Genomic DNA, 9,476 nt, shown 5'->3' with positions numbered 1-9,476 from the left:
GACATAACATAAATTGCATATTTCCAAGATTCTAATGATGGTATGTTACTTGATAATGTGAGAAAATAAAGGATATGGTTTAGGAGGGAATAAAAATGACAGTTCATAGACGTATTATGTGCATAGAAAAATCCAAAATGTAGGAAAACTTACTAATTTAATAAACTAACAATTGCTGAAAACTGTATGTGCAAAACAAAAGCTGTCATCTCAGTGGGAATAAGACAGCGTTTATTTTGGACCAAATTATTATCATGCCCATGGAGCCTTGATTCAGGTTGACCTGAAAAGCATGTTTCTACATAAAAGCATTTAAACAAACTTTAACAGTCACAGCACAAAACACACAAAAAAAGTGTTTCTCAGGCACTTTGTTGGGGACAACAGGAGATAGGTGGGTTAGAGCAAAGCAGGGGATAATTCTTCCATGGGCTTTAGGTGAGGATAGTTCATGATATCCTTCCCCTTTGGTTGATGGAAGTTAGTGGTATGCTAATAATGCATTCCAAAGGTTTTACCTGGTAGTCAACAGGATGGTAAGCCTGACAGAGAACTGGACAATTAGTGGCTAGTTAGGACACTAATGATAGGCATAAAGGTTACTTGGTTTTATATCTGCTTGTGTCTTTTTTTTTAAAGACCGTGTCTTGTGTAGCCCAGTGTGTGCACCCCCTATGTAATGCAGTCTGGCCTTGAACTCCTAGTCTTCCTGCCTCATCCTCACCAGTGCTAGGATCAAAGGTATAGGCCCCTAATCAGTCTGTCAGTCAGTATGGCCTTTTTCTTCCATTCCCAATACAAAGTGCAATTCAAACGTCAGTTGTGTTCTAATAGATTAGTAATAAACAAAATTCTAAGTTTTAAGAAAATATGATTTGCAACAGTGAAATTAAAGAGTGCCAGCTCTCTAGACAGAACTATAAAACACCTTTGGAATAAATGAAAGTCCAAAATAAAGAAAGGTTATGTTGTATTTGTGGGCTGCTAGTACAGGGTCAGTTCTTCCCAAATGTGTCTATAGTCAGTGCTGATACACTTATACTCTCAGAACAGGGTCCATGCATGTCTAAAGAGGGGCAGATAATGTTACTCTAAGACATGTAAGGAAATGAAAAAGGAGGAAAATAACCAAGAAACTCTTGGTCTCCTGTCATGACTTAGAGTAGTTAAGAGTTAGGACGGTGTTCTAGAGGTGAAGGGATGGACAAATAAATGAATGGTACAGAAGAAATAGCCCTTCACAGATTTCTATAGAAACACCAGGCTTGTTTAATCCAAATCTGAAGCATCTGAACAATGACAAAAGGGCTTTGGGAAATAACTAGTGCAGCCAGATGGAATGGATAATAATACATGTAATTCTCCCAGCACTCAGGAGGCGGAGGAAGGAGGGCTGAGAACTTGAGGCCATCTGGTTTATATTGGGTGATTTTATCTCAAAAAATGAAAAATAATAAGTAAAAAAGTGTACATATATATATGTATACATCCTTATATATAGTTTGCCTCAATATAATTCATACATTTAACAGTCAAGCAATAACAGGGTTCAGAGGTAGGGCTCTGGGGACATGTTTGGATCATGAGGCCTCTGACTCAGCAAGTAGATTAACCTACCAACACTTGGATAATTTGAAGATATGGTTGGGAGGTGATTGAACTAGGAGATAGAGCCTGTTTGGAGGAAGTAAATCAATGGGGACATGTCTCTGAATGATGTATCTATTGTGGCCCTTTCCCTCTCATCCACATGAAACGAACTATTCTCCACCACGTGCTGCTATCATGGTGTTCAGACTTCCTTCCCCCAACAATGGAGCCTGCTGACTATGATTTGAAACTATGAGTCAAAAATAAAGTCTTCCCCTCTTAAATTGTTTCTGTGGTGTTTTATCAGAGTGACAAACAGTCTGATTTAGGCCCATACATAAAATGTGTAAAGATTGGCTTGGTAAGAAAACAGAAGGGGCAGTGATTAGAACAGGCTTTTCAGAACAGAAATATATAAACAAAGAGAGGTGCTCAACTCAGTCAGAAGATAAAGATCAGATGAGAACAGCTAAAATTTAAAAGACTGACCATACAGGCATCAGCAAAATAAACTATCCGAAGCTATCATGTACCACAGGGAATAAAAGGGATTTTTGGACAAGCAGTCCCACTGAGAGGAAATGCATGGGCTTGTGTATCAGAATATATCTACTCAAAATACTATATAATAATGGAATTGAGAAGCTACAGCTCCAAATTATCTTGTGGGCAAATTGCCCAAAGTGAATTGAACAAAAATAGGAAGGACACACCCTCAGTTTCCTCTCCAGTCAATAAAAACCATATAAACCCCAGCAAACCAGACTCGTTTGTACAGAAGAGAGGTTGACTGTCAGCTTCGTTTGTACAGTAGAGCTTGTCTGTCAGCTGTAACTTCTTGGGATTGAGTCACTGTGCAGACAAACCTCTGGGTGGATGCTAAGGCTTTGTTAGATTGGTTAATGGAGACAGGAAGACTCACTATAAAGGTGGCGCCATTCCCCAGTGTCCTAGACATACATAAAGGAGAGAGCAAGCTGAGCACCTGCATTCATAGCTCTGCTCCATGGCTGCAGATGCAATATGCTCCTGCTGACATGCCATCCCAGTCCCACTATGGAGAACCCATGCACCAAGATAAACCTTTAGTTCCTTAAGTTGCATATGTCAAGAATTTTGTCACAGCAAACAGAACTGTGGCTGATACAATGAAATTAAACCTCGATGTCGAAATTTTAAAGAAAGATCTAAGATGTGATTGTCATAAAAGTCAGAATAATGGCTACTGTTCAGGTTTGAATGGAGTAGTCTCCCACAAGCTGGCTCATGGGTTTAAAGAGCTGGTGCTGTTGGGAGGTTGTGGATCCTTTAAGAGGTGGTGCCTAGCTGGAGGAAGCTGGCTGCAGGAGGATGGGCTTTGAAGCTTATAGCTCTGCCCCTTCTCCAGCCAATCCCTCTGCTTCCTTTGCCTTGTGTAATAGACCACAAGCCACCTGTCACCCTAGCCAGAGATGGGGGCCACATGCCATGCTTTCCCTGTCAGGTACTCTCCAACTGTGAGCCCAAACCAATCCTTCCTCCCCTTGATTCTTTTCAGATATTGTTCGCAATGACGAGAAAAGTACCTTTCGGAAGAGAGAAAAGGAAAGTTACTGGTGAAATTATTAAGGCCACTCTATGCAGTTAAAAGGGAGGTTTATTTTGTGGGGTAACTTACAAATGAAGGGGTAGGTAGGTTGTAGGGTCTGGCAAAGGTATGGCGCAGTCCAGTGGTGTTCTCTGAACTCTGCTCCGTTTACCTCCAGAATCCAGGGGCCAGGCACCAAGAGAAGCCTTCTTTGATCCTGGGTCTTCAGCCTCCTCTCTCAGCCCCGCAGGCGTGACCATTCCCGAAGCCTCAATGGGGGTTGGAGCTTCCCGGCCAAGGCTGGGATGGCTGCCCGGCACTCCAGCAAGTGATTGCAAAAGGAAGACAAGTCTCCTAACAAATAATGTTACCTTCATTTCATTGTCACGAACGTAACTCATTAACTTGTGCATCTTACATCTGTAATCAGTAAACACACGTTAATCCCAACAGTGAGAATGAGACCACTACCACAATTTGAGCCAAATTTTTTATTGGGGTTCACCCAAGAGTTGGCCAGCCACTGCCTCCTAACTCAAGTTAAAGACAGCAGCCCTGAATCCATCTCTTGGGCCCGTTTTAAGGAGGAAAATCACAAGTATTTTACCGAGACAACGTGGCAATAAGGAAATACAAAAAGCCTTAAGAAAACATCATGTGGCCACCCAGCATGTAATTAGGGAGGGGTCAGGGAGGGTCAGGGTATTCTCAAAAACAAATCAAGGTTATGGGTTGGGGAAGGTCAGGTTTCAGGAAACAGAGAGCAACTCAACTCTCACAGTAAGTAGAAACTGATTTCTAAAAATACAGCATAAGGGCTCCCGCCTTCAAAATGGAGTCACACAGGCTCCTCACTGGTTGTAACTTTTTTTTTTTTTTTTTCACTTTTTTGAGACAGGGTTTCTCTGTGTAGTTTTGGTGCCTGTCCTGGATCTCACTTTGTAGACCAGGCTGGCCTTGAACTCACAGAAATCCTCCTAGCTCTGTCTCTGAGTGCTGGGATTAAAGGTGTGGGCCACCACCGGCATGGGTTGTAACTTTTAATCTAAAAATCTTAGTTCTCCAGAGGAACTCATCCATTTTTCTCTCTTTGTCCCTGGCAGTTTGGCTGAAGGCAGTCCTCATCCTTAGGTAAGACACTTGAGCCCAGAAGAACTGCATTTTCCCCCCAAGGTCTTTTACCTCCTCCCAATGTTTTCCCCTACTGTGATAATATGTATAAATCACATATTTGAATTTGACATCATTACTTGAGCATCCACATGTCTAAATGAACAGGATCAATGTTTCTTTCTCTTAGGGATCTCTCCAGCCTCCCAATTGATCAAGGATTCTAGAAGCACACATTCACAATGGCTTAATTTACACCCCTCTGACCCAACTCACATTTAGAAAGCAGTTTAAAAATTATGTGGCAGTTTGAATGAGAATGGCCCCCATAAACTTATCAGTAGACCTATATGAGAAGAATTAGGAAGTGCGGCCTTCTTGGAGGACGTATGTCATTGGGGTTGGGCTTTGAGTTTTCAAAAACCTAGGCATCCTGAGTTAGGTCTCTGTCTGTGCCTGTGGATCAGACATAAGCTCTCAGCTGCTGCTGCAGCACCATGCCTGCCTGCCTGCTGCCATACTTCCTGTCAGGGTGGGCATGCACTCACCCACTTCTGGAATTGTAAGGCCTAACAAACTCTCTTTAAAAGTTGCCTTGGTCATAGTGTCTCTTCAAAACAATAGAAAAATAGGTAAGACAAATTCCAAATACTTTAATGACACCCAGAGGAGTAAGAAAAATATGCCATTCTTTTAAAGCTTAATAACTTCTCACAACTATCCAAATTTTATACTATTCGTGTAATTCAAAAAGAAATAACACACCTGGGATGGCCATACTCTGTGATCACTGTGCGGTAGGAAACTGTCCATCATAATCAGTCTCTTATAGATGTAAATGGTTTTTCAAAGTCAATACACTTCTTGAATTTAATTCCTAAAATAAATATAATACAATTACTATATAAATAAAGTGTCTTCTACCTTTTATATTATTAATAATGTGTCCGTTTGTGTGATATATGTGTTTGTGTAAGTGCCACTGTGCACATGTGAGGTCAGAGGATGTTGGGGAGCCAGTTGCCTTTTCCAGCTTGATGTAGGACCTGAGGTTGAACTCAGGTCATCCACTTCGCACAGCGAGCGCCTTGACCTGCTGAGCCGTCTGTCTTGCACAATAAAATGGTTTCATAGGAAAAATAAACTAAGTTTAGTAGATGCTTGAGCATACTATTTTTATAAAATGGCAGGAGAGAGGCCTTAGCGTGTGGAGCCAAGGTGCTCCACAGCAGGTGAGGGAGACACGCCATGCAGATGTGGCAGGCTGCCACCAAAGGGGCATGGTGGGAAGTCACTCGCACCATGCAGACATGGCACCCATGTGCAAAGTTTTATTACTGGAGGAAAGAGGGAGGAAGAAAAAGAAATTGGGCAGAGTCTGAGTAGAGGAGAAGAAGAAGAGAAAGGGAAGGGAGGAGGTGCACACTACCTCTTGATGAGAGGAAGGAAGAGAGAGAAGGTGAGGGGTTTTCTCTTAAAGAGGACTTTACATATGATTCATTAAGGGAGCTGGGAGGGCCAGGTCTGAATGCTAACTATGATTCAAAACAGCAAAACATAACATTTTGGGAAGCTTTTTTTTTTTTTTTTTTTTTTTTTTGAGACAGGGTTTCTTTGTGTAGCTTTGTGCAGCTTTGTGCCTTTCCTGGATCTCTTTCTGTAGACCAGACTGGCCTCGAACTAACAAACATCTGCCTGCCTCTGCCTCTGCCTCCCAAGTGCTGGAATTAAAGGCGTGCGCCACTACCGCCTGGCAGGAAACTTTTTGTGTAAGGCCTTCTGGACCCCATTCTCTACCCTGTTTTCCTTTTTCACCTGACTCTGAGTGCTGTGGAACAATCCTGTATGCTGTGAAGATGTGTTGTTCTCATTGTTAATAAAACGCTGGTTGGCCAATAGGTATGCAGGACTTTGGGGGCAGAAAGAATGCTGGAAAGAAGAAGGGCAAAGTCTGGGGAGTTGAGACCCAGACACAGAGGAAGCAGGACATGTACAAAATGACCTAACAAGCCAAGAACAATGTGGCAGCAAGTAAAGGAAAGGAAATGGGTTAATATAAAATCTAAGAGTTAGCTAGTAACAAGTCTGAGCTATAGGCCGAGCATTTATAATTAATATTAAACCATGTGTGGCTACTTGGGAGCTGCTACTGGGACACAGAGAAACACCTCCTGACATTTTGTGGAGGAGCAGGATGATGGTTTGTCTTCTTGTAACTACTTCCCGTTGCTGAGAAGCATGTTCCTTGCTTATGAGGATCTACAAAACTCTCTCCCTGGACATCTATCATTTGGAAAGGATGAGCTGGATTTCCAATGGTAGGAATTGTCAGGAATTCTTGCTATAAAATGAGTTGAATATGAAACTTACATGTCCTAGAAGATACAAATTTTATATGAAAGTTAAAAATATAGGGTCCAGCTGGGTGGTGGTAGTATATATCTTTTATCCCAGAACTTGGGAGGTAGGTGGATCTTGATGAATTTGTGGCCAGCATGGTCTATAAAGTGAGATCCAGGATAGCCAGAATTATTATACACATACAAAATCCGTCTAAAAAAAAAATAGGGTCCAAATAAGAGTAACATGAATACAAAAAACCCATGGTTTCAAACAGTGCAAGAGATAGGAAAGCATGGTATACCTTGCTCCCAGGCATCATCCTTTGATCCGAAAAGACATATATATATATATATATATATATATATATATATATATATGTATGTATATATGTGTGTATGTTTATGTGTATGTTTGTACATTAAGAAGGTGCCAAAACAATTCCAAGAAGGAATCTGATGCTTTGAAAGGAAAATAGTATGAGGTTGTAAATGATGAATAAATATTATAGCAATAGTGTCTGAAGGAAACCAAAAATACAAACTAAGTTTACAACAAATTACAGATTGGACAGTAGGCCTTATCATTGTCTATAAGAAGGTAAGGCATTGTTTCTGTGTTTATTTTTATTTTTATTTATTTATTTTTGGTTTTTTTTTTTTGAGACAGGGTTTCTCTGTAGCTTTGGAGCCTGTCCTGGTCTAGCTCTGTAGACCCAGCTGGCCTTGAACTCACAGAGATCCACCTGCCTCTGCCTCCCGAGTGCTGGAATTACAGGCGTGCGCTACCACCACCTGGCATATTTTTTGTTTTTTGTTTGTTTGTTTTTTCTGAGACAGGGTTTCTCTGTGTAGCTTTGCACCTTTCCTGGAACTCACTCTGTAGACCAAGCTGGCCTCAAACTCACAGAGATTCGCCTGCCTCTGCCTCCCAAGTGATGGGATTAAAGGCGTGCCCCACCACCGCCAGGCCTGTTTCTGTGTTTGAAGAGAACATAAGTCTTCGTCAGTTCGCAAGTGTAAGCAGCCCTGTCTTAAAGATGACTTCAAGACTGTGGCAACTCAAATGGGAGAAATTTTAGTCTAGAGAATAATCCCTTGAGTTTGTCAGGATGGTGGAGGGGTCTGTACCTGTGCTGTTGATATCAGCAAATAACAAGAGACATTTATATCATTAACAGTGCCCATCAACAGCATTATGGTAACTTTTGTAACTTAAAAGTGTTCTAGGTATCCAAATGTTATAAAGTAACTGGAAAAGTCATCTAAAGTTCCTTTGCTTGCAGATGAGAACTCTCAACCTTGTTATTGGGTGCATTCCCTGAGGCTGAGTATGACAGTAATTTCTTTAGCTTTGGGAAATTTCTACCAACACTTGTCATTACACAAGTTTATTTAGTAAGTGACTCTGTGTTATTAAGACTGAGAATGAAGTCCCAATATTAGAAGAAGGGGTAACATTTTTACCTGTTACATCAAACATTGCCTATGGTATTATAGTATTTGTCTTCAGTTGCTTGAGTCAAGGCTTTATTGGAGGGCTTTGGGCAGCTTTAGTCTTTAAGGGAAGCCATGAGGTTGTTAAAGGGCTACCTGTACTTCAGGAAGCAGGACTTTGTCCCTTACAGTGATGTTGCTCTTAGCAGAGGAAGCAAAGTTCTATTTCTTATAACTCACCAGAGGGCAGTTTCTTCCTGGCGTCTAGGTGTCCCATAGGCAGTATTTGTCCCTCTAGAATATTCTTTATCCTGGGGCTTCTTTGAGGTGGCAGGACATTATATATCTATATAAACGTTATCCTGAGGCTAGGGTGTATTGGGCTTGTTCATCACCTGCAATAACTTCTATGGGCCTTCCAGAGAGCCTCTATTTTATTCCTAAAGTTAACTTTGAATTGTCTGGGGTCCAGTGCCTCTTTTTGTACAGAAGCAACAAGCACTTAACAGCATCTGACCTTAGAGAAAAGTTAACAACCTTTAACTACAGTGAACTTAATCACATCCACAGTATCTTCAAGTATTAGCTTTTCACAAAAGTGTGTTGTGCCTCGAACCTCTTTTTTCTATTTTTAAACAAACTGTTATTACTGAACAAAGCTACTACATAAAACCCCATCTCAACCAAAAGTGCACGAAAATGTATTTTATAACTACAACTTGTCACAGGTCTGCATTACTAGACAGTTCCCTTTTGTCTTGTTTGGAAAGGGTTTTTGTCTTCATCAGCATCCTATTGCTGTGAAGTGATATTATGACCAAAGCACCTTTTATAAAGCACCCTTTATTTGGGGCTGCCTTACAGGTTCAGAAGTTTAGTGCATTATCATCATGGCAAGAAGCAAAGCAGCATGCAGGCAGACATGGCACTGGAGAAGGAGCTGAGAGTTCTACATAGGTTTGGAGGGAGCAGGAAGAGAGAGGGAGCCATTGGGACTAGCTTCAGCTTCTAAAACCTTGAAGCCCACCCCCAGTGACACATTTCCTCCAACAAAGACACACCTACTCTAACAAGGCCATAACTCCTCATAGTGCCACTCTCTATGGGCCTGTGGGGGGCCATTTTTATTCAAACCTGTTGTTATTTTTGCCCCGCCACCCAACTCCCAAATAAATCACACGCAGAGGTTGACTTATTTATTTATTTACTTACTTACTATTTATTTATTTATTTATTTATTTATTTATTTATTTGTGTTTTTCAAGACAGGGTTTTTCTGTGTAGTTTTGGTGCCTGTCCTGGATCTCACTCTGTAGACCAGGCTGACCTCAAACTGACAGAGATTCACCTGGCTCTGCCTCCCCAGTGCTGGGATTAAAGGTGTGTGTCACCACTGCTCAATTTGGTTTATTCTTACTTATGAATGCCTAGCC

This window comes from Onychomys torridus, chromosome 10, assembly GCF_903995425.1.
Source record: "Onychomys torridus chromosome 10, mOncTor1.1, whole genome shotgun sequence".
In the NCBI taxonomy this organism is placed as follows: domain Eukaryota; kingdom Metazoa; phylum Chordata; class Mammalia; order Rodentia; family Cricetidae; genus Onychomys; species Onychomys torridus.
This window is presented reverse-complemented; position numbering follows the sequence as displayed.